This window comes from Vicugna pacos, chromosome 11 (assembly GCF_048564905.1).
Source record: "Vicugna pacos chromosome 11, VicPac4, whole genome shotgun sequence".
Taxonomy (NCBI): domain Eukaryota; kingdom Metazoa; phylum Chordata; class Mammalia; order Artiodactyla; family Camelidae; genus Vicugna; species Vicugna pacos.
In genome coordinates, this window is record NC_132997.1 from 88,707,495 (window position 1) to 88,731,793 (window position 24,299).

General features: G+C 47.0%; 1 long non-coding RNA gene across 4 annotated transcripts in view; it reads right to left on the reverse strand.

Moving 5' to 3' along the window:
- The window catches only part of LOC140699435 (uncharacterized), a 28,874-nt gene extending 16,543 nt beyond the window's left edge, over nucleotides 1–12,331 (reverse strand). For all 4 annotated transcript variants that reach the window (XR_012077606.1, XR_012077608.1, XR_012077607.1 and 1 more), the window contains exon 1: nucleotides 12,128–12,331. This is a non-coding gene — a long non-coding RNA (uncharacterized lncRNA). The remainder of the gene's footprint in view (nucleotides 1–12,127) is intronic.
- Nucleotides 12,332–24,299: the final 11,968 nt, after the last annotated feature.

A 24,299-nucleotide genomic window follows, 5' to 3' on the forward strand; every position in this document is an offset into this window, starting at 1 on the left:
ATACTTGCAAAGATTATGGCCCTGCCAAATTTATCATCTTGGTGGAAAAGAAGACAAAGAACAATAATTAGTAACTTCTACAAAGTTTGAAACCTACTGTGACTGTTGTATGAAGTTTAATTCCACTTACAGAATAAGGCACTTCATGTCATTCAAATTAAACGCAAATTTCCAAAACTGGGTCTTAACCACATTAATATCAATATGAACTGGCAGCATCGTTTGGGTGTTTTGTGCTTTATGTTATGTGAACCAGTCTGTATGTGATACAGGAACCAAAAATATCCAAGGAAGTAGAGGTGGTTGAATCAATTCTGAAAAATTCCATTTTTTCAAAGACTGTTGACTCATGATCTAGTAGTTAAAATGGAGACCTGAGAAAATGAGAATAAACCCAGGATTCTATCCTCAGCTAGGATGACTAAATCTCACCATGCTTCCTTCCTTCCAGGCTACTTGTGAGAAATATTCTTAGAGAGTTTTCAGAACCTCAGATCCAGTCCCATGTGACTGTTGTCCTCAGAAGGCTGTCCAGATGGCACTGCCCATAAGCCTTCAGTAATATCGCTTACATTATCATAACACCTACAACAATTTGATTTCCTAATGATATTCCCATGGGTTATTAGTCAGTGTTTTCTAGATTTTTGAAGCTGGAGGGATGCACCATATCTCACCGACCTACAGAAGCCGTGGTAACTATTACATCGGTATGTAAGGGAATAAATGACTAAGGTGCAGGATCATGATTTGAATTTCCATTTGTAGCTGGATTTCGTGAAGTTTAACGCTTCGGTGCTTTCTTTTCCACCGTTCAATGATTAAGTTACTCATCTGTACATAAGCATCTGAAATTTTAGCAGGTAATTACATAAATGAAGTATTTTATACAGAGCATTAAAATTTGTATCAGTAAAAACAGCTCACATTATTTCTCAGTCAATCCCAGCACACGTAGAACACCTTAAAGCTCTCAACAAAATAATAAACTAAAACATTTTCCTCTCATCCTTCTTAGTCATTATCTAGATATTTTTCTTTTAGATAAACAACCGACAGTGTGTTTACTGAAGCTCGCACTGATAGATTCCCCAGTAGTGTTTGCAACTTGAGTTTTGTTCCAGCAGCTACACGAAATGAGTCCACAGTGGAGAGCAGGCAGGCCCCTCTGGAACCTGAGATTATTTGTTCTCTCACTGTTCTAAAGGTAATTAAGGAGCATTGCATGTTTCTCAATTAATGATTTCTCATTCAACAGGGGATCTTTGATGCTAATTTGTTTTAATCAGGGCAGAGGCTGCTCAAAAACTCTAAACAATTCAGTGAAGAGGAACTAGGAATTTTTAATAAAGTAGAAGAGATTTAAATGCTATGAGGGATATATCCATCACACATTTCCAATGCTTGTTCGTTTAACTCTATTCTTTTGAGTTTTATAAACCAGTGTGAAAATTATTCAATAGAGTATATTGAATTACATAATATGATTTTTCTTATATATTTATGTGTATGTCTCACGGACTCCTTCCCCCATTGTCCTATTTATAAACAACCTTCATTTCTCTTGATATATAGAACGTATTTTATACATACATCTAATACCATCATTTATTATATACACTTGTAGCTGTAGAACATGTTTATGTAAGAGTACATTTACATATATATAGCAAGAGAATAATGGAAGTTGGGTTCTAAATGAACATCAGGTTTAAAACATTCTTTTCACCCCTTGGACAACTGTCCTGAATGGCTGATCATAATTTGAGCTGCTGGATCACGTTGCATCCTGTACGTGGAAACACTCATAAACTATGTAGAAGGTGCACCTTGAAGAGGGAATACAGTATGATTAGCCCATAGTTTGTGTAAAAAAATGACTTCATCAGGTGACTGTGGCCTGTGAAAGTAAATACGCAAAGTAATGAAATTAAAATACTGCCTTTCTTTTCTAATGATCAGATTCTGACTATCTCATTCTGAGGTCTTCAAATCAAAAACTATTTTGCAGGAATGTCAATCATGTGAAACGAGGTTGTTTGTTTGTTTTTTTCTTCCCTCTTCCTCTAACTGAATATAGAAAAATCTCAAGAAATGCTTGAGAGCCCTAACTAGTCAAATACTTACTGGTTCACTGTATTGAAATAAGTGGGAAAGAAAACTTTTTTCTTTTAAACCAGTGGTTCTCAAACTTTCAGCATATCTCAGAATCACCTGGAGGGTTTATTAAACTAAATTGCTGGGACCCACTCCTCAAGTTTCTAATTCAAAAGTTCTGGGACGAGGCTGGAGATTGTTACTTCTAACAAGCTCTCAGGTGATGTTGAGGCCGGAGCTGGTGACCCAACTTTGAAAACTCCTGTTATAAACAAATCAATCCAAATGAGGTGGCCACAGTTTGAAAGCAATGCTGAGCGATGACTCTATCACTCATGCATGCCAGTGGGGTTTTCAGAGTTCCTCTGCCAGAAAGTCAATGGGCCTATGTGTCTCTGAGGGGGACTCCCGGTGAATTTCTGGACCATTTGGGCAGGGGCTAGGTGGTGAGCTGGGGCCGAGAGATGACATGAGTGCCTACCCTTTAATTCATGGAGGTCCCCTGGAGGGCTCTGCTGGAATTACAAACACTTGTAGACAACCTTCTGAATGGAAATAACAATCTGGTCCATCCGCACTAAAGTCAGAAGCCAGATTGGCTTGTGCAAAGCTAGACCGGGATGATGTTTTCCAGCCCTACTGATAATAACAATGATCTGGGGCTCTGCTGGGTGCCTGTGTTTTTAATACAGGCTCCAGCTAACACAACAGACAAGTCTGGGGAACTCTATGTAGGGATCTAGGTCTTTATCATTTTTCATACTGGTGCTGAAATTGCCTGTCTAGAGCTTCGGCAGGAAGCCCATTCATAACGCCTCAGTGTGGGCCAACCACCCACCCACTGCACAGGCTGACCCCGTCCGCTCAGCTCTCCTTGACACGTGGCATAAATACATTGGTGGGTCATGAATTGTCCCAGTGCATCTCCCGGCTATATAATTATCCCACATAGTGTGGTAAGCTCAGTTGTGATGTGCTCTGGTTCTGTCAATGCTGTGGGGTTTTTCTGGCTCCCACATCATAAGGCAGTTTGGGGAGACCAGGTTCCCCTTTATAGGTACTAATGGTGGCTTAACTGCATTTACATTTGCCCTTAAAGTTAACCAGTGGGTGGGTGTGGAATCAACTTCTTGGAGATGATTCTATTTTGACATATATCTCCTGAAGTTTAAAGTACTAAGAGCACCTACTATGTACCAGGCACTATGCGTGTTATTTAACCCTCTTACAACCAGTAAGAAAGGAATATTAGAATCCCCATTTTACAAATGAGAGAACTACGGCTCAAGCTCAAGAGGACATTACGGGAAACAAGCTATCACCATGTGCTGCTTCCCCCAAACCTGCTGGTGATTAATTAAGACACGACCTTCAGACAATGGCAGGAAAAACGATGTCAGAAACTCCAACTGTCATTCCCTTGTGCGAACATCTAGTGACAGAAGCATTTTTAATCGGAGGGAGAGAGTCCTTTTTCTAATGAGCAGTCTAATCTTTGAGAGCGATCATGAAAATGAGCTCTAAGTCTCCCCAGCTCCAGGCAGTCTCAGACTTTCAGATGCCCGTGACCCACCGGGCCGGTGAGTCGGCCTAGTTAATCACAAAGTCACGGTGCATGTTCACGGGCTGGCTGCAGACCTAATCATGTCGTATCGTTGGGTCACAAAACTGCCCGTGATCTAATCAAATGTGACTTTGCAATTACGAGCTACATCTTGATGTGATCATGTTGTCACTATTCCACTTCGTTGGGATTTACAAATCTCTAGACTATAGCTGGGATGTTCATTGAAGCCCAGGGCAAAAAGTCATCAGAAAGAGGGTCGGGGCCCTGCAGAGACTCACTTGTCCATTGTCGCTACCTCATTTGAATAGTGTTCAGCACACTGGCCTCCTCTACTGTCTCCCCACCTTTCAGTGAGCAATCCTCTCTTTACTGGATCCTGTCTTGCATGGGCAGTCGTTTATCCAGCTCTTCCCGGGGTTCTCAGCTCTCGGAGAATAAAGCACAGGTTATAATTGATGCCCTAGCCTTGCATCAGTTCAAATCACATTGCAAGTTGCTGTGAGAGGCATTACGGTTGTTTCCTAGAACTCCAGTATTGCTATTATATATCCCAGCTAAGTTTGGAGGTCTTCTCTTTACACAGGTCCCAAAATAACAGGAATGGACGCAGGGCACTTTTCAGTCAAAGTGTGTTTGTGGAACTAGTCAGCTTACTTCATGTTTTCTCAGTCGCAGTTTTCTCACCTGTCTCGTGAGGGCCAATCTCTGGACGTACTGGCTGGTCCTCTCTGAATTCTTCCCCGGTGACCATGCTATTGTCCTTACCTGGGTTACTGTGCCTTAGATTTTTATGACATTGGCTCTGAGAAGGTTATGTTAGAACCCACCAGGTTAGTTCAGCTTCACAAGAAATCTGTGACCTTAAAATGGCAAAGAAATCTTCACAGGAGAGGCGTTTCTAAGGTCAAAGTTTTTATCCTGTGATTCTGGCCTGCTTTGGTTACACTTTGGATTGGCATGCTGTCACCTTGAAATAAATGGGTATTATAGCCTTCTCCCACATTTTCTTTATCTTTTATAACAGAGAGCCTTTGAAGTATACATACTTCAGATATTCTTTACTCACCACCACCGAAATACTAAATGCTTATTTTATTTCTCAGTGAAGCTTAATTTCTACCCAAAGGACAGCAAATTGTGACTTCATTTCAGCTACGTGTCAAAACTTCATTACCTGTAAAAGGACATTCTTTCTACTCAGAAGATAAAATGAGATGTGGTGAATTAATAAGTTATTTGGACATCAAAAGATTCTATATAAAAAACTGCTAGTGAACAGAGACAGAGGAGTGTTAATGTCCTTTAGTCTCCTAAAGAGATGGTTAGAAAGATTTTGCTGGTGGCCAACTTTCCAAAGAAACATCCAATGACTTTATGATTATATCATAGAGAAACAATCATTCTCCATTCGGGGCCAAAATACACAGCAATTCTCCAACAAACATGGCTCTAAACAATTTAGAAACATGAGAATATTAGGTAACTAGCTGGTGTGTTTACGTGTAACATGCAGATGTATGACCTAGATACATCTCTTAAAAATTAATTTAATGGTGTTGCACTGGGCCTGGCTAATACTCTAACAAGTTTTTTTTTTCCTTCTTTTAATGATGAGCATAAGCCCTGAGGGCATTGTGTTTGATGGAAGTGACAACTTTGCAAGATGTCTGAGTGAGTCTGCTGACTCAGAAAACAGAAGGACAGTGCTGGATGGGAGGGGAGTTGTCAGACAAATTAGTAACCTTCTACATTAAAAGTTGTGTAGCTAATTGGTGCTACAGGCGTACTATAACCACATCCCAACAGGGGTGATGGTGACTTCCTTAAGATTAATTTCTTAAAAGAAAAACCAATATAGAACTAGAATCTGCATTATGAAAAGTCCCAGGGCTTCTCCTTCAATTGTTTGACATTGAATGCCATATCATCTGAACAAAGGAAATTATTTTTTTCCTTCTTCTTTCTTTCTTCCTCAGCCCTCCTACTCACAACCTCAAGAAGGTCTATCGTGTCCCTGAAACCACACAGGACATTAAAATCTTTGTCATTCAAATGTGCTTTGAAATAAAATTGCAGATGTTTGTGTATTTCTAAGATATTGCATAATTAAGTCTGATCTCAGTGAGGGAATTCAAACAAACAATTCTGCAAGAAAAATAGGTATTTATGTCTATTTGCCTGGGATTTTCTTTAAAGTCACTCAAGTTACACTGAGGATTAATTAATCCTGTGACTGATTGCTGTGATGCATGGAGCTGAGGGCATCCGGCTGATTTGGGAAGCGTTTGCATGAGATGTAGTGTAACCAGACTGAAATAAATACGCTGAAAAGGACATGCACAGAATATCTAAAATGGAGGGGTTTAGATATTTTAAATGAAAGAGGGACTGTATTTAAATGGTTTAGCAATTCAATGTCAACATCAGAATCCTAATTATTATGGGTAGGATTTACCCAGTTGTGACTCATGAAGATGATTAAAGGATTCTTGAGACCCTGTTACAAGCTCAGGACTGAGAACTATAGGCACGCTTACCACACAGTAACCCTGCAGAGAGATCCAAAGCAATGACTGGGTCCCATGCAGTAGAGTTCACATTGCAATTTAAAGAACCTCCTCATTTTGAAGAAATGACGGGTCGTTAGGCCCCTTCTGGCAGTTGTATCTGGACTCCAATTCTCTATGCCTTGTCCCTGTTCTGCAGGTTCCTTCTGAGGAGCGTATGTTTGTTCTATATTAATTAGGTCTATCCAGCTACAGACTACCTGAGTAACAGTGGATTAAGGCAGAAGGAATTTATATTTTATTTAACAAGAAAATCTGGCAAAAGGAGTCCTGGGATTTTGATGGCTCAAAGATGTTCCCCTCGTTTCCATCCTCAGTGGATCTGCTTTTCTCCTTGCATGTGTCCCTCTTGGTCACAAGACGACTGCTGTAGCTCAGGGCCTCACATCCTTACATGACATTGCACAAGGCAGGAAGGGAGAGAAGGGGACAAGATTGCTTTCTTTTTAGGTTTCTCTTGTCTTTCATTAGGAAAGAAATCTTTCTCAGAAGTCCACTCTGCCCTTCAGCTCATCTTCTAGCTTTCATTGGCTAAGTGTGAGTCACATGCTCACCCTGGACCAGAAGTGAGCAAGGGGCAATGTGATTGCCATGATTGGCTTAGACCCTCTCTATTCAAAGTGTGGCCCAAGGAGAAGTACATCCACATTGCCTGGGAGTCTGTTAGAATTGCAGGGTCTTAGACCCACCCTAGACCTACTGAGTATGAATCTGCATTTAACAAGAGGCCCCATGGTGGTCAGGTGGGCATGAAATTGTGAGAGGTCCCAGCTTTAGGCCATGATGATTCATACCCTGGGGCTGGGTATGTTCAACTTGAGAAAATCAGGATTATGCTATCAAGAAAGATGAGAATGGCTTTTGGGTAGGCAGCCATCAGTGTCGGCCACAATCTAATAATTTCTCATCATTTATGTTGAGATTATCACTTGATTTTGTGACTACGATTTTTTCTCCAAAAAGCTCTTCAAAACTTCATTTACATTACGTGCTAACCCATGGAATACCTTTGGTCCACTTGAGTGGCCCGGCAGCTCCCCACCCCTCCTCTGCTGGCACTGGGGTCATGCCAGTAATTACCCTGAGTGCTGAGGCAGAGGGCATGCCTGTCATCCACTCCTTTTGGCAGGAAGGATCACTTCCTGAGTAGGGCCCAACCTCAACCTGGTCCCCTGGTTTGGTCAGCTGAAAACAGCCCCCAAAGATATCCATGTCCTAGTGCCCGAAACCTGTACAAGTTACTCTAAAAGAGACTCTGCAGATCTGATTCAGGTATGGACTTTGAGGTGGGAAGATTATCCTGGACTATCCAGTTAAGCCCCAAATGTAATTGCAAGTGTCCTAATGTGGTAAAACACAGGGAGGTTTGACTTCAGATGAAAGACAATATGACGACAGAAGCCAAGATGGGAGTGATGCAGCCACAGCTTAAGGAATGTCATTTGCCACCAGAAGCTGGAAGAGGACAGGACCGGATTCTCCCCTAGAGCCTCCAGAAGGAAGCAGCGCTGCCAGGAACTTGATTTTAGCCTCGAAGACTCAGTTCAGACTTCTGGCCCCAAGAGCTGTTAAATACACACACATATATATATAGATCTATATATGTGAGATATATATATATATAAAATTCTCTTGCCTTTCATCAGGTCTGAAGTGAGGCAGATTAACGTGAATATATATATATTCCTGCTGTTTTAAGCCACTAGGTTTGTGGTGATTTGTTACAGCAGCCACAGGAAGCCAGTAAACCCATCCTCCCATCCCTGCAATTCCCTGTGCCTCAACTTTTAATCCGGCAATGTTACCTTTTCATTATTTTGTATAGTTTACAGATGGATTATAGATCCATTTTTAGGAGACATTCAGATACTGTGAAAATAAGATCCCCTTTGGGTTAGGATAGGAAACTTGACCTAGGAAGCCTAGAGAGGCAATCACCGCCCGTGATAGTTGTGGTTCCCTGATCACTGTCATCACCTTGCCACCAGCAGGAGAAAAGGTGTGGGGGGAGGGGAGAGAAGAAAGGGGGAGGGCTGAGGTTAGCACACCCCCCCCCCACATAGCTGGGCTCAACTTCATCAGCTCACAGAGGAAAAAGAAGTACAAGTAGAAAGCCAGCATCACCCATGCTCTGCCGATGCCACTCTGTAGTGAGCCGAGTACATTGCACTTTTCTCCACCAAAACCATTTGACAGGACAATAAAGACTGAGAAGTCAAAAGCAGAAGCTCTCAGGAGACTAAACACGCCACTGAGATGAGTCAAGGGTGGTCATTAGTAGCTGCGGAGAGACACGAGAGGGGTCTGGAAAAGACTTGAGGGGGATGAGAAGGTCTTTTGCAAGTCAGGGACTGCCGGCGGGTGGGCAGAGGCCACGGCTCCGGTCGGCGGGGAGGCTGTAATTCTGCAGACGGTGGGGCCTGACCTCAGCCAGGAGAAGGAGCCACTCCTGGCGTGGGTACGTTTGTGCTGAGGGAGGCTTTTAAAGAAACTCTTTGGACAATGTTCATCTCAGGCCATTCGGAGGGAGATGGATGAGGGTCTGAAGTGAGGCAGACTAATGTGAAGAATCACTGTTTTCACTGCTGGGAAGGAGGGGGCAGAAGCTGCCACAGTCTTGCAAGCACAGCCTCTTCTCAGAAGTGAGCTCTCAGCCTTGACGTCTGCTCCCAAACGCCTTGTGCTGTGAAACGATGCTAGTAAGGCACCCACCCGCACCACTCATCCCACCGCTGGGAGTCATGGTGCTCCGGAGCATCTTCTCACTTCCAGGTCCGCTGGGCACAGGGCCTCGCCCCCTGGCCCCAACCCCTTTGATTAGAAAGAACCAGCTTACCTGTCAGTGCTCAACTCCCTCCCTCCACTGCTAAACCTCTTGGTACAGACTTTTGCCAGTAGAGCGGGTTGGTGTGTGATGTTTACTGGGTGGGTATCTATTTTTATTTTGGCATTTGCCTTTTGGGCTTCATCCTTTAAATTCTTTTCTTGACATCATTTTGATGGTGCACCTCCCCCAAATAAAACAGGTCCAGCAAAGCAGACTTGGTGCCTTGTCCCCAGACCAAGGAAAATACAAAAAGAAAGAAAATTCATTCATATTCAGTTCTGGATTTTGAGATTCCTAAGCCCAAGATTTAGCATGAGCAATAGGTTTGACAGAATCTTTAGCCCCGCCGGCCTCTGCCCTCAGCCCATCACCAGCCATGGAAAGGGGCCAGGAGAGATGCCTGCATGGGAGACAGGTTAGAATCTACAGAAGAGAAAGCTGGCTGAAGAGTTGACGCTCTTGTCCCTCCTGTTAGACGGAGACCAAAGGGCGTGAGATTGAGTGTGCACACCTGTGCATGTTGAGGGCTGTAAGGTCTTGGCTCTTGACTGCAGCCTGTGAATTGCACAAGGCCAAGGCCAAGGAAGACCAGATCTGCCTCGGCAGATACCAATGGGGACAGAGGCTGATGGTCAGAGCAAAGTGGGTGTCCATCACCAGAGATTCCAGCATGAACAGAAGGCAGCGGGGGACAAAGAGCATCTTCCCCATGGACATGGGGAACACTCCCTCCTTCACATCCCCCTGCCCACAAGAGTGCAGACGTGGCTTGAGGGACTGATATGATTGGAAACCTTAAGAGAAGCCTTCAAGTAGCTGAGTTTCCTTAACTGGCCTAAAATTCTGCCAAAATTGAAATGAAAGCTTGAGAAAAGAGCAGTTGAGTACAAGGGAATGGTTACTGTTTTCACACATATGTGGCTTATGAAGTATTATACCCAGTAGGCCAATTTGATTCCACCAACCATGAACTTAAAATTTACTTTAAGCTCAAGATTTCAGCTCACTGTTTGGAGAGAATCCGATTGGATGCCTCATCCACTTCTACTTCCTTCTCAGTCCTTCCCCGCAGAGCTGAACGCAACAGGTGATGGCTTCTTCTGGATGCACTCATTTTCCCTGTGAACTCATCGAATGTGATTCAAACATGACTGTAAATATTCATGATACAAATAAAGACCCATCCAAAGGGGACTAACATTTATTAGCACTCTCTGTGACGCCATTGTCCTAAGAACATGATGGGTGCTGTCGCACTCCGTTCAGTCCCCACCAGTCTCCTGTGATGTGGCTGCTAAAACCCTCCACTTACAGAGGAGAAAACAGCGTGTGGGTGGTCTACCCAAGGATGCATGACTTGCGCTGAACTGTCTGGCCAAATAAATTCGGAATATAAGGTTCACAGGGAACCTCAAAGTCAGAAGGCAGAAAACGCTGGCTTTAAACAAATTTAATTCTTGACCACCAGTTTGCCTCTGCTTCAGTTTCCTCCTCTGAATACACAGTCTTAAAAGTGCTTTGGCGAGGGTGGAGAGCTTGTGACGGGTGTGTGGGTAACCGACCTTGAAGGGAGCAGGGACCACGACAATCAGTCCTGGACCACCGTTCTCTGTGGAACCGAGGAGAAAGTCCACGTGGCTCGTTCCCTGGCGTTGGCAGCATCCGTGGCAGTCCCAGGTGCATTGAAGTCTGGAGCGCTGCGCTGGCCCTGCCGGTGTGCCCAGCCTGGCTCACCTGAGCCCTTTGGAGTGTGGAGAGGCAGCACAGCACAGCAGCTAAACACATGGGCCCCGGGGTCAGGCAGCCCGGCCCATGTTCTGGGTTTGTCCTGGGCAAGTCATTCAGCCTCTCTGAGTCTCAGTTTCTTTATTTGCAAAGCAGAGATAACAGCAGTATCTACTTCAGGGCGTTGTGACGATGAGTGAGCCAGGAACGCACAGAAGGTATTTAGGACAGAGGCTGGCACGTGCTTAGTGCCCTGAAGACATCAGCTGTTGTTATTAAGTGGTCTTAGGCCCAGCCGACAGGATCCACCAGCCGGAAGCTGGGAAAGTTTCCCTAAGGAACGGGGTCAGCGTCTAACTCACAAACGAGTTTCTCTGTTATTCTATAATGTCCATTCGCATAAGAAGGTCTCTTGAATAAAATGGGACCTCTAATGCCACCTTGTTTTACGTCTGTAGAAATTGGGAATGGCAAAACATCTTCTGCTCTGACAATGCCCATGAGGTTCATTCAACAGGCTTCAGAGAACTAAGACCCTTTTTCAGGCAATCAATCTGACCTCCAGGATAATAATAGAGTCAAGCCCAGGAAGTGGTACCATCTACCTGAACAAGGAAAGGAGGCAGCCAAGGATGCGGGGCTCCTACTACCTGCCAGACATGGATGCCCCACAGCCCCTCCTGACACCGCTGTGTCAGGTATCATTGTCTTTATCTGTCTAACAAGGAAATGGAAACCCCAGAGGAGTTTAGTCACTCCCAAGGCCAGGGGGTGGGTGGAAGAATGTTCTAGGAGGAGGGGCCACTTGTGCAAAGGCCCTGAGGTAAGGGTACGCATGGCTTACTGGAGGCCAGTACACGCAGAGCCCAGTAGGTAGAGGAGAGAGCCAGAGGGTCCATATCAGGCAGAGTTTTGTGGGCTCCAGCAATGTTTTAACTTTGACTCTGAATGAGATGGGGCTATCAGAAGCTTTTGAACGTAGCAAGGATTCAGCATGACTTGCTTGCCACTGTATCAGTGACATCTGGGATAAAGATATCAAGAAACTGGTCTTACTATGCTGCCGATCAAATCTTATAGAACAGTTGGCCTCAAAAACTACCAGCAAAAATATTACATAGAGTAGGAACACCAAAAATACACAGTGAAAAGAGCTATGTCCAAATTGTACTAGTAGTACCGCTTTTCTTTACAGCCCTGAACTGCTCCGATTTAAAAAGTACTTGTTTCGTATACACAGATCCAAAGAGCTCAAAATTTGCACCAGATTTCCTATGCCCGTGGCATGTGAGCAGCTATAGGTGTCTTCCGATCGCCAGTCTGCCCCCACCCCGCCAAGGGTACCTTCTTTCTTGCCTTCCGCCTCCATGGACCAGTCTGGCCTTACTTTTTAAGCTTCATCAAGCAGACGACGAGGTACGTCCTCTCTCCTGTCTGGCTTCTGTGTGACGTCATGTTTGTGAAATCCATCTGGGTGGCGGGAGTGGCGGTTCGTTCTTGCTGTGTCCTTGTGTGGATGGACCACAATGGTCTCTCCATTCTGCTCTTAGTGGCTCTTTCAGGCCCTTCCAAATAGTGCTGCTCTGCATGTCCTCACAGCTGTTTCCTGGGAAACACAGGTACACAGTGTGAAGTGACATCATGAGGTATGTAAAGCTTCGGTTGTGAAGTAGGTTTAAGGGACCCGCTCTGGCTGGCTGTGTGAAGAACACCCTCAAAGATGGCAAGGGCAAGGGCGGACACGAAGAAACCAGTGGGAGGGCGTAGGGGATAGTCTGGGAGACGTGAGTGTGGCTTGGACCGGGGAAGCCATCTGGGTGGTGGAAAGCGGTTGGGGTCTGGAAGTATTTTGAAGGTCCCTTGCTAGAGAGCTGTGGTCTTGCTGGTGGTCACTAGCCCGGCACTGGTTTGTCACTTCAGGAGAGCTGCTGTGTTGGGGGCGGGGGGGGTACAGAAAAGCATTTTCTTCGCCGTGCTGGCTCTCTCCGCTGTAATGCGTGTGTAAGTCCCTCTCCTGAGCTGGTAGCCACAATAACTACTAACACCGCCACCTGGGCCTGGGCCTGGGCCTAGCGGGAAATCTCAGGAAGCTCTGGATGGCCAGCGGTCGAAGATAAAATGAGATTAGAGAGTAGCTTTTTAAATGGTTTTCTTCCAAGAGATCCCACTGCTCTCAGTGAGGTGACTGCCATAAAGTTTCAAAGATTTATGTATAAGGTTATTTGCTCATATCTGAAAGGAACTGACTTACAACTTTGTCCACATGTAGCTCGTTTTCCGAACGGGTTTTAAGCAACCCCCAAAATTCGCCGTTGTCTAACACCCTCTGTAAGGCTCCAGGATTTCCCTCCAGCTCACTTCCTCCTTCACATGGACTAACGTCTCACTTTGCCAGCTTGATGGCTGAGTCTCCAACTCCCTTTTCTCGTTCCTCACTGGCACGGATTCTTGTGAGGAACGCAGAGTGCCTGCGGGCATCTGGCGCGAAAACAGTGGGACCATCCCGCCAAGCTCCCCCACCTCCGCCCTGCATCCAGGCACTGGTTCCTTCTCTCCACCTCTGATTTTATGAGAAAGTGTCCCTCTCTCTGTGCAGAGTCTCATTGTCATATCACTTTCTTATGAATTTGAGAGCTTAGCACTTGATTTTGTTTTTCTACCCCCAATAACCTTCTGTCTTTTTCTATGTTAACAGAACCCTTGCTAACTCATACAAAATTTTCCTTTCACATATTACAAGATCTCTTTTCCTTCCTAGAAAACAGGGTTACTTGCACCTGCTTAACTCAATCAATAAACAAATGGATTATCAAGAATCCTTCAAATAAATAGCCTATACCACTTGACTGCCAACGCCAGTGACATCTTTGAACTAAATCTAATAGAGAAAGGCTGGAGTGACTGATTCCTGTGTGTGTGTGTTTTTCTTTCTTGAGATAAGATGAAACTTGAGCCTGCAGACAACGCTGTCATTGATTTTTAGTCTTTTATCCTCCATGAAAGAAGCCCCCTTGTTCCAGCTTTAGCAAAAGAGCAAATAGCTTTTGCTTCTATTTCAAGTCCTGCACGCTCTCTCTCTCCCCCCTCCTTGGATTAGAGGACTGCATGGTCCTCAGTGATGCAGGATATGTCAAGAAAGGCCTCTGAACCGCCTCCTCCACGGGGCCCCTTGTAACCTGTTGGAACCTGGAGTGGCTGCCATCGGTGGGAACGCTCGGGACTTCTGCTGGGAACAGGCTTAATGCAAAAGGCCCTTGAAGAGCAGTGAAGTGTGGCAGCTAATAGGATTTAAACACATACATAAGATGCGCCAAAAGATGGGGAAATGTTCAATTATTAAAGACCAATGGCATGAGCTTCCGACTAACGAGCTCACAGCACACCCAGTGGAACCATTGGAAGAGGAGCCCGGTGGGGCGGCGAGGGGAGGGTTAGCCTGCAAGTAGACTTCTTATGCCTGTCTGCATCTGATAAACCACCCCTTCTCTCCAGACCTGCCTAGGACTCTGGTTCCTCCCTGGGACCCCTTGCAAGGGAGAAGCTAATGTTTCCCCTTGACCCTCGAGAGCCTCCAAGTGGTGGGCCAGGCTGCCTGCTTTCTCTGTCCTCTCACACCAGGGTCCTCCATTATCAAGATGACTGCTGGCACCTGCTAAGAAGTCAGGACTGTACCCAGGGTTGTAGAGAGGAGAAAAATACGGCTTTAAGCTTTGTATGATTTAATGGGGGGGGGGGTTGCAGTGGAGGAGGGGGGACCGCTGTCTGCAATGCAGAGAGCTAAATGCTGAGAGCAAACATCCGAGTGCCCCCTTCCCACCCACAGCTCGGAGTGAGTCACGCGCTACGTCAGTCATTGGAGGTCCACAACAGGTCTGCTGTTACACCCATTTTATAGACGTGAACACTGAGCTGTCGAATCTTAAGGAATTGCTCAAGGTTGCAGCCTCATCTACAGGAGTCCAGAGCCGGGCCAGAGCTCTCACCAGTGCAGAGACGGAGGGAGCAGGATGGGTTTTTGAGGGCACACTGGCAGCTTTCCAGCTGACCTTCCCAGGCATCTGGGCAGAGAGCAGGTCTGGAGGAGAAGCAGGGTTTAATTTATCTGGGGAGGAGAACAGTCATTTCCAACAAAAATGCAACATGGTCCACAGACACAAGGCTGATCTGGGACTTGGCTGATCTGATGCCAGTGACCCATGGGGATCATGACTGGGGTTGGGGTGGGAGACAGGACAGCAGATAAGGCCAGAACAAGGTGTCCGTGGGTCCTGGTGGATGCGATTGTCCCAGCATGACTCTCATGGGCCTCTTTGCTCAGAAGTGTCCCGGTTTAGATGCTCAATTGCATGGTACCCTTGGGCCAGAAAAAGAGGCGAGGAGGGGCTTCTTGCTCAGGAATAAGACTTTTCACCCTACAAGTGCCAGCGTTTATAAGGCAGGCTCTGACAGCAGATGGAAGTTTTGGGAAAGTTATCCTGGTAGCATGGGGGAGGGGTTGGAGAAGAATGAGGGAGGAGGTCATGGCCCAGGTCCGGGATGTGGGCCTGAGCCCAGGCAGTGGCTGTGACAATGACAGGAGGGGGGCAGACTCTTGACCAGAGGTGCCCAGGAGGTTAATTGCCACGTCTCTGGAGCTTTTCACTGAAGACTGGGGGATAGGGGAGGCTGGGGACGCCCTTCACACTTAGAAGGCACAGAGCAAAGATTTGCTTTTCGAACTCTTGAACCAGAGATTCCAGGGCGCTTCCTGCAGGCAGAAGGAAACGTGGGGCAGCCCATGGGAAAGAGCAGGACTTGGAACGTAGTTTTGGGAGTAACCAAAGGAGAGCCGGATTCTGAAATGGAAGGGATGCATGAAGCGGCCAGGGAGCTGGGGGCAGGGACAGAGGCCAGGCCAGGCCCTGGGGAAAGCCATCAGAGAAGAGTGAGGGGACAAGAGCAGCTTGAGGGCAGGGAGACGGGGCACGGTCTGCAGGGTAGGTGCCAGCTACTGTCTCCGGAGAGCAGAGGCAGGAGGTGGGAGTAGAAACCTGGAGACAGTGGGATGGAAACTTCCTTCAGGGTCTGAAAAGGATTGAGGCTGGTGAAGCCAGAGCCGGGGATCCAGAGCACGATCCCTGAGGATGGGGCGTCACCCTCCCCCACACCCTTCACCCCACTTCCCTGGCCTTTGCTCTGACTGTGTCTGATGCCCGGCCCGCCCTCCACCTATCTCACTACTCATCTCACCCTAGACCCTCCTCTTCTCATATTTTCTCACCACACACAGAGAATCAATCAGCAAATCCTGTCTCAACCACCCCAGGTGCCCCAAATCCAAATCAGATGACCACCCCTCGAGCTCCCGCAATCACCTGCCTGTTCCAAGCCACCCTACCCGACTCCATCACCACCCCACCAGCCCTCTGCTCCCTTCTCCTCACACATCCAGGGTGAGCCTTTTAAGATGTAGGTGGCATCATGTCCTCCTCTGGCTCAAAACCCTCTGATGCCCTCCAGCCAACTTAAAATCTAAAGTGCTTGCTAGAATTAAAGGCTTCAGCTCTGATGCCATCCCCCCTCACCCTCCAGCCAAGTGTTCCCGAAATCCTCCCTGCAGCACCTGCCTCTGGCCTCTGTGCCGTGTCCCTTGGTCTGGAACAGTCTTCCCTGGAGATTCACATGCCCCACTTCCCCCATTCACTCGCCGCGCAAATGTCACTTCCCACGCCTTCCCTGACCACCAGTCTAAAAATGCATCCCTACTGCTCTCTTTCTGCCCCTTATCCTGCTCTATTTTTCTTCAAAACAGTTATAACTTCCCATTACATTTTTTCCCATTTTACTGACGTAATCAATATACAGTAAAAGTCACCAGTTTTAATGTATAGTTCTCTGAGTGTTGACAAAAACATACAGTCTTATAATCACCACCAAAATCAAGATATAGAACAGTTTTGTCACTCCCCAAATTCACTCATACCCCCTTGGAGTCAACCCCTCCATGTCTTGTCCGTAACAATCAGTTTTCTGTCCTTACAGTTTTGCCTTTTCTAGAATATCACACAAAAGTCAGATAGTATGTGGTGTTTTGGGTCTGTCTTCCTTCACTAAGCAAAATGCACTTGGGGTTCATGCATGATGGTGGATACGGTAGTTCATTCCTTTTTTATTACTGTGTAGTATTCCACTGTGTGGATGACCACAGTTTGTTTATCCATTCCCTGTTGAGGATATTTGGGTTGGTTTTAGTTCTGAGTGAATGTGATGACAGCTGCTACTTGTGATCAAGTCCTTGTGAACACACGAGGTCTCATTTTTCTTGGGTAAATACCTAGCAGTAGGATTATGGGCTGTACGGTAAGTGCACGTGTGACTTTATAATAATCTGGCAACCCTCTTCCAGAGCGTCTGTGCCATTTTACACTTCCACCAGCAACAGGTGACAGCTGCAGTTGCTCTGTGTCCTCGTCAGCACCTGGAGTTGTCAGTTTTGGGGTTTGTTTTTGCCTTTTGTTTTGCCGTTTTAACCAGTGTACAGTGGTATCTCATCATGGTCCTGTCATTACATATTAATCCGTGAAAGACTAAATATACAAATGGACAGTGATCAGAAAATATACGACACCAGAACTCTGGCCCACCGCCTCCGCAGCAGCCAGCCCAGAATGGCCCAGAATGGCCCAGAATGGCCCAGAATGGCCCAGGTTGGTCAGTGAGCGCTAGCTCCCTCTAATTTCCCCACCCTCCTTCCAACTCAGGATCTACTTGAGAAAGCCAATTACGCTCCCGAACCAAGCACACAGGGGGCCCTGCTGCTGTTCACCCGCCTCCAGCTTCCCTAGGTCGGCAGCCTCCGGTCAGGGCACACCTGAAGCCTTCGCCTTACGTCCGCCCTGAAGGTGTCCCACTTCCCTGCCTGCCTGTGACTCTCTGCCTAACATGGGTGACAAGGGCCAACCTGCTTTTGCAGGCTCCGTGGAAATAGCCCCTGTCTGGGGTGGTCTTTGTTTGATTCACTGCCTTCTCCTATCAGGAAAGAGTCTCTGTGCCCCTCTGCATCCTCACTGCCTGGAGCAGCGCCTGGCCTCCTAACAGATGCCTCAAAGATGCTGGTTGACGGACTTCCAGAAACTCCAGGCCTCCGTCTGCGCCCTTGGCTCATTTCCCTTTAGTGGGGACAGAAACTGTAGCCCAGGAAGTTGCCTGAGCAGTGGGGCCTGGGGGTCTGGCAGGTCCTCTGGCCTCTGCGGGGGAGGATGGGGGGTGCCCAGCTCTGCTCCCTCTCTAAACTGACCCTGACCGTCTCCTGGTTGGCGGCTTCCCTGCCCTGTCTGAGCAGCCTCCCTCCACTTCCACAAAGAGAATCTCGAAGGATTTGGGCCAGTTCGGGGGGTGCAGAGAGAAGGCCTTCCAGTTCTTTCTAAGGATTTCTGTCTGCTGTGGAAGAATGGGGAGCCCGGGAAAGAAAACCTCCCGGAGGCTCTTCCAGAAGCAGCCAGGATCTTCTCTACTTTCGGAAACCGCCTTGTGGGAAGGGAGGCCTGTTAGACTAAACATCTTGCTGTCCCAGATTGCTCCAATTTTGGAAATGCTCCCCGGGCTACATCTCTCCCTGGGAAAAGGGATTTATAATCCCTTAGTCTGAAGCAGCTCTGCGTGCATCTCCGTTCAAGGGCTTTCCAAAGGCCCTTCTGGAAGTCAGCTCTGTTGCAGTAGCAAGAAAGCAGATGCCCTGGATGTGGGTGGGTTGGGGCTCAGCCCTGGTGTCCTTGGGGTCCAGCCTCAGGAAGGCTGATCAGGGGACAGGATTAGTGCTACAGGGGGACCTCAGAGCCCTGGAGGTGCCCACATTAAATCAAGTAATGAAAACAACAGAATATAACTTCCAATGACTGCGTCTCCACATGTGAGGGTTTTATTTATTATTTATTTATTTATTTATTGGTCACTATGGTGTCAGATTTTGTTTCTTAAAAATGTCTAATTGTTGCTTAGTCAGAAGTTGTTTAAAACACCTGGGTTTCAACTCAGATTAAGTATTTCAAATGACCTGCAAAGGCAGATTTGAAGACACTGCTTACCAGGTATCTGATCCTGTTGTCATGTGATCCGTTTCACCTTCCATCTGTTGGAAAATCAGCTGCCTGGTGCTATAGTTAAGAATGAGTTAGTAGGTGATGAAGGGAGAGAGGGGGGACTCCATCCCCACCCTGAGCTTTGTCCCCATAAGATGCCTCAGCTCGAGGAGACCTGTCTGGGGCGCCTGTGGAAGGGGCTGTGGGTTTGGGCTCTCGACTTCCTGGCAGTGGGTGAGGCAGCAAATCTTTACGTGTCCCCCATTGGCACCCACAGCGGGAATCACGGGGTTTGGGCTCCATAGCTCGGGCAGCCCTCGACACACAGGAGCATTTATTACCACACACACCAACTGGGCGGTTCAGACACACGAAGACAGGTTGAAGCTGGTAAAGGATTGGGGAGAACTGCGAGGTTTGAAACAACTACACCTATTGCCTAAGACTCTTGGTTGTATTTTGGGAGGAAGAGTTTTGTGTAAGATTTGTTGCGTTTCTATTCAGTTAGGTTGCAATTTAAGTAATAATTTTTCCCTGGCAACTCTGTGTGTAGGGTACACTGCTGGTTTATTTCCAGGGGAGAAACAAGGACTGTCAAGTTATTGACGATGAAGGAATGGATGGATGAATTGATGGACACTGAATTGCTGGAGGGCATGGGTGTCAGGCCAGGGGATGTCACCTTTTCCCTTTTTATCTGCCCAGCAAAGACTTCTTGTGAAACATCTTAACAGACCAGGGAACAGGCTCATTCAGGATTACTGAGCGGCAAAGATGGAGCTGAAAGGGCTCTTAGGGGCGTGAGCTCCTGGATTGGGGTAGAACCAGTAACTTCATTAGAGACCTTGGTGATGCTCATTCCCCGCTGCCTGCACATCTAGGGAAGAAGCCCGTGCACAGCTGGGATGCTGCAAGCGGGAGGGGGAGGCTATGCAGATGAAGGGTTCCCACACCGCCTTTCCTTCCTTCTGAGTTTTCCCCCCTGGAGCATCCAAATAATATTCTGATCCCTGACACCCTCCATCTCCTGCATCGGTAATGACCGGCCTCCTGGGCCCGCCGCTGCATCTCTCCTGCATTTCCCTGACCCAGCACTTTTCCTCCGTGCGTTATTTTCCCCCAGATTTTCAAATTCCCTGTGGACGGTAATCAGACAGCAAGCCGCGCACACTTGGCAAGTTTTGAGGTTTAATAAAAAATCATGTTTATTCCTGGGAAGACTTTTTTACTTTCCCCATGAATTCTCCTAACAAATGCAATTTTTACTCGACTTGGACTTTTTCTTGAGTTTGGTTTCTTAAAGCTGACTCTGTTTCCAGGTCCGCTCTGCTCTCATGAGCCAGGAGCCTGCACTGTGGCTCCGGCCCCGACAGTCCCAGGTGCTGGGGAAGACTTGTGTGAGCCCCCTTCTGCATTTTTGCTCCTAGTGTGTCCAAAGTGATTTAGCATATCAATGGTAAAGGGGAAAAGAAAGAAGAAATGATCCCTGCCTTTGTAAGGATGGAAGAGGCACTCTAACATTATGAGCAATAAGACAATGGTACCTTGTGTCTGAGTCAACAGCTGTGGGGGCGGCACGGTGTCTGACGTGTCTCTGGACCCCAGTTCTGTCCCGGGGGCCACCTTGGCAGAGGCCACTCTATGACGCTATGATGTGGATGTGGGGAAGATGAAGTACACCGAGGATGGGTGGCTCATCAACCCAGCCCCTCCCCGTCCACATCACAGCAAGTAGCAGAACTTGGTTTCTTTCTTCGCTCCCTGTCTTATCTCCCAGCATTGGAGGGGACCTGAGTGTCAGTGAGGTAGTGGGGAAAAAGTGACAATTAAGAAGAAGTATCAAGGAGTAGATATCTTGGATTACCTCAGTTTGCACATCTGGACAATGGAAGAATTAGACTAGATCATTGTCTGGCAGAATACCTTGGAGAGCTTTTTAACCCCACGCCTGTCCGGTCCTGACCTCAGCTTTGAGTCTCCGAGGATGAGGCAGCCTGTGCATTTTGAGGTGTGTTTCTTGGTTCAGATCAGCTGGTGAAAATGATGACCATCAGGATCCCTGTCCGTTCAGACCCTCGGTCAGCGCACCTCTCCTGCCCGAGACTGTAAACCCCTGCAAGATTGTTTCTTTCTTTCCAGAGGCGGGCAGTTTTCTCATCAACACACAGTAGGCACTCAGGAAACATCTGTGGACTGAAATAGATGAAATTATCTTCCTAAGTCTCATTTTCTTATTTATGCTGCTTATGAAAACACACTGGTGGGAAGGAACAAACAAACCTCTAAACTGTGTGGATTTGATCCATTTATAACACAAAGTTAATCTAGCCTGAGTTAATCACCCTGAAGCTATTAGCCACTCGGAATCTCTCTCCAATGGGACAAGAGGTCATGTATTTACAACGTGTGGGTTTTATGAATAACTGTTTCCTCTTCCATGCTGAGCTTGTGTTTTCTTGATTCAAAAATCCATGACTTTTCCTCCGACCTGATCTGAGGCTACTGTTCACACTTGGAAACGTTTCAGCCCCTGCTTTAATACCACTGGCTTTTTTTGACCTTTCATCTTAGCTTTTCTACTTATGCCCCTGGATGTGGTAGAAAAAATCCAGAGTGTGTGTCCAGCAAATGACTCCAGGGGGGCCTGGCTCATGCGCTCACTGACTGCATTTTCTAGTGCTTTCCCGTTTTAAATGCTCCTAAACAAGCAGCCAGCAGCACTGATCATTAGGGGAGCCCTGGACGCTGAGCCGGTGCAGCAGCCCAATTACTGGGGCACGTCCAGCAAGCAGGATTTTCGCGATGGGTCAGGGCCGTCGGGGCTTCAAGGGGAATTGGTGCTCAGGCAACTAAGAATTTGTTTCAGGCTTAATTGGCCCGAGGCTGGCACATGGGCCCAGCTTTGTCCCCTACAGCGATGCACATGGCACTGCAGACAGAGAGGGGATGAGCTGCTTCAGCAAAGCCCTTTACAAGAGGTAATGAAGCCTCGGTGTGTGCCCCATCAAAGGCAGGTCCCCGCCACCACCACCTGCCTACAGCTCACCTCTCCATGCTGGGTAGCGTGGCACGCTGCACACCGGAAAAGACAGAAAGCACTTTTCTTTTTAATTCTCGGCTCCGACCAAATGCTTTCTCGTGATGTTATTCTCCCAGAAATCAGCCTCCAGACTAAAGCATGTGTACACAAACCTTCCTTGCCAGTTAGCCCTCCCTTTACTACTTTTCGGAAAATAAGTGACTGTTTTCCCCAGCTGGCTGCCGGGTTAGAGGGTGTAAGAAGAGCTGGATGGGAAATCAGGTGAGAGGCTGCAGCCCTGGCTCTGCCCCAGGGTACCGTGTAACCTTGGAGTTGACATTTCACCTCACCCAGCCTCAGTTTACCTGTGGGAAAGATGGGAATACTAACACCTACCCCGTCTGTCTTACTGTAACTATAATAATTGTGTGAAACAACCCCTGAGACAGCGAAATTATCCAATTGCATGGTGTCGCTAATTTCACTGCTTGAACTGGTTCCTCCCCCTCTCCCTTAGGATCTGTGTGGCTTTTTTCCCTTTCTTTGGGATCTGTGTGGACTATTTCTCATCCACCACAGAAAGTGTCTTCAGAGCTGGTGTCTCTGGCAGCAAAAGTGCAGCTCACCTTCCTCATTTGTCACCCTTTGTCACGCTTTCTAAAGAAGATCTCTGCAGTTCATGTGTCAATTTGTGGGGGCAGCTATCCATCCAGGTGGAACCTGGGTCATTCATGCTTACACCTGGCAGCTGCCACAGACACAAAGTAGACTCTGCCCTGAAGGGCTGAGAAGTGACAGGAACAGCTCCTCTGAGAGGGAGCCACAGCACCCTATGACTCGTGATGCGTGCATCTGGGGCAGAAATTTCAAAGAGAGGAGGTGTGCTTGAGATGACTGCCACCAGAACCCCCCAGTCCGGGGTCATGTCGCTCTTGCCCACATCTAATACTCAGGAAGGAAGGAATAGTCTCAGGAGACGCCGGTCCCCTTTCCAGATATCTTAATGTTGACACCATGATTATTATTCAGTTCACAGAGTGTATGGGAAGCCCAGGTGAAGCTTTTGTGACCGCTCACACTTTGAGGAGTTAGACATCGTTTGTGCAGTGAATGTTCGAGCGTGCTCTCTGCTCCAGGAGTACAATGGTGAACAAGACAGATGGAGCCTTTGTTCCCAGGATCTGACAGTCCAGGGGGAGGACAGGATGACAGGGAACAGGCAGTCACTGCATAATGTGACACGAAGACCTACAGGGGCTCCAGGAGCATCTGAGGAGGCAACTAATCTGGGCATGGAGACTCAGGGAAGCTGCTTAAATGTTAACCAGGTTGGGTGGGAGGGCTGTGGGGTAGAGGAGGGGTTGGGGCAATGGGAGAGCAGGTGTAAGGCCCAAGGTGGAGGGAAGGCAGCACTGGAGCAGTGGTCCCCAAACAGCATCACAAGCATCACCTGGGAACTTGTTAGAAATGCAAAGCCTTATGCCCCAGCATGAGAGAATCAGAAGCTCTGGGGGTGGGGTCCAGAGTCTGTTTTAGCAGATTCTCAGGTGATCCTGTTGCACAGCCTAGTCTGAGGGTCACTGTGTTAGAGGAACTGTAGGTCCAGAGTTTAGCCCAGTTGAGCATCTTTCCTTCTGATAAAGATATTAACCCTGTCTTTGCCACTGGGGCGGGGTCACTCCTGAATCCTAGGCTCTCTTCCCTGCTATGGGACTGTGGTGTTTTGTCCACATCTTTGGGTTAGGGGAGGGGGGACTCAACCTTCTGACCTTCATGTTCCCCTCCCCCAAAGAACTGCAGAGAGAAACAGACACATCCACCATTTCAGTCGGAGATTTCGTCCGCCGTCTCTCAATGACTGAAAGAAGAAGAAAACACAGAAAATCAGTAAGAATATAAAAAACTTGAACTATGCTATTACCCAATTTGACCTAGTGGACTTTTATGAAACATTCTACCCCCAAACAGGAAAATACACATTCTTTTCAAGTATGCACAGAACCTTTACCAAGGCAGACTATATTCTGGGTTACAAAATAAGTCTCAATAAATGCAAAAGGATTCAAGTCACACCAAATACTTCTCTGACCACAGTGGAAATAAATTAGAAATCAATTACAGAACAATATCTGGAAAAGCCCCAAATATTTGAAAACTAAATAATACAATCCAAATATCATATGGCCAAAGAAGAAATCAAAAAGGAATTAAAAAATACTTTGAACTGAATGAAAAGGAAAACACAGTGTATCAAAATCTGTGGCATGCAGCGAAAGCGATATTTGAAGGGCATTTTTTCATGAAACACTTGTCTACAGGTGTTTAGACGAAAAGTCTAAAATGAGTGACCTTTGTTTCCACCTTAAGAAACTAGCAAAAGAAAAGCAAATGATACCAAAAATAAGCAAAAGAAATGAAATAAAGACCAAAGTGAAAATCA